A 1989-nucleotide genomic window follows, 5' to 3' on the forward strand; every position below is an offset into this window, starting at 1 on the left:
AGAGAAAAATTAATATACTTTCTTCACTTGGTTTTCAGGATATTATATTCTCTTGGCTTTGTTCACCATCTTGCTTATCTTCTTTCTTATTCTCTTCTGCTACTTCATCTTTTTCGCTCCGCCTTCTTGATATATGAGTTTCCCAGGGCATAGTCTTTGAGTCTTTTTTCTCTATTGTGACTTACTTCTATCTCAAGGCTTTACATAAAATCAATATGATAAGAATTCCTCGAATGATATCTTCTACCCAGACCTCTCTCCCAAACTCTAGTCTCATCTCTAAACTCAACATCTCAGTGTGGAAGTCTAGTAAATATCCTCAATCACACAGATCAAAAGCTAAACTCTTAATCAGCTGTCAACTTGTGTGATTTACTGCCTTCCCAGTCACACTTCTTATTTCTATTTTCTCAGAAAAAAATCCTTGAAGTCATCCTTGACTCCCGTCTTTCTCTTATATTCTACATCACACGTGTCGAGAGATAATACTAGCTTTACCTTTAAAATATACCCAGAGTCTCACCACTTCTTACCACCTTTGCTGCCCTCCAAGTCTGAGACACCATCACCCATGGTCTGAACATTGGCAATAGCAACTGAAAAGTTCTCCCTACTAATTCTCTTGTCCACTATGGTATATTCTCAACACATGGATAGGAGGATCCATTTAAAACATGAGATATATGTCACCCTCTGTTTAAGACCCTGCAATTGTTCCCTGTTTTATTCAAAGTAAAATGCCCCACCAATGTCCTGCACTATCTCTGCCCCTGTTACCTATCTGACCTCATCCCCTAATGTTCGCTGTGTCTCCTCTAGTCTAGTCACACAGAACTCCTTGCTGTTCCCCAACCGTGACAGAACTGCTCCTGCCTGGGGTCTTTGCTCCAGTTGTTCCCTCTTCCCAGAATGTTATAATTCCAATAAATTACCTATCTCCTTCAAATCTATACTCAAGTCTCACCTTGTAAGTAAGGACCACTTTGACAAACCAACTTGGAAAAATGCAACCTTTACCACCCCCTCCACCTGGCATTTTCTATCACTTTACCCTCTTTTAATTTTTCTTTTTTATATAGTAGTATCACCTTTTTTTTTTTTTTTTTTTTTTGCAGTACGCGGGCCTTTCACTGTTGTGGCCTCTCCCGTTGCGGAGAACAGGCTCCGGACGAGTAGGCTCAGCGGCCATGGCTCACAGGCCCAGCTGCTGCGCGGCATGTGGGATCTTCCCAGACCGGGGCACGAACCCGTGTCCCCTGCATCGGCAGGCGGACTCTCAACCACTGCGCCACCAGGGAAGCCCATAGTATCACCTTTTAACCTGCTATGTAACTTATTTATTATGTTTATTGTCACTTATCTATCTCCCTTTCTAAAACACGAAGATAGAGATCTTTGTTGTAATATACCCCAGTTTCTTCAAATATTGCATGGCACATAGTAGGTAAGCAATAAATAATCAATACTTGAATGGTTGAAATAAAATAAAATGAGTGCCTTGGAAACTGCTGAGTAAATGTACATGTATTAGTATTTGTATATGTCTGTGAAATTCATGTTGGACAGATGCTGAGAGGGGTATCCCAATTCAAGATTATTGTAATAGGAATAAGTTCCCAACAGGTTTAGCAGTTTACTACTTTTAGAACATTTTTGTGTTTATTTCTCTGGGCAGAAAGACATCAGATTCCCAAACAAAATGATAGGTGTCTATGCCCAGTATGTGCAAACCAGCAAACCAAAGCAGGTGCTTGTTCGCACGAATAGGAAAGGAGGAAAGCTTATGTAAACGTATGTCTCAATGTATTCAAGAAGAATAATGCCAGACCCAGTGAATACATTGGAGAATTCAGAACTGCGCATATGTTGGTTGCTTAGATAAAAGGACTGAAGGACTGAGTTGGTCTAAGGCTTACTAGGAAGAACCCAGCTCTGCCTTAGGGAGAACATGAGACAGAATGGATGGGAAGAATTGGGGTGAGAAGCCTT

The sequence above is a fragment of the Leucopleurus acutus genome (assembly GCF_964270905.1).
Source record: "Leucopleurus acutus genome assembly, chromosome: 2".
Lineage (NCBI taxonomy): Eukaryota > Metazoa > Chordata > Mammalia > Artiodactyla > Delphinidae > Leucopleurus > Leucopleurus acutus.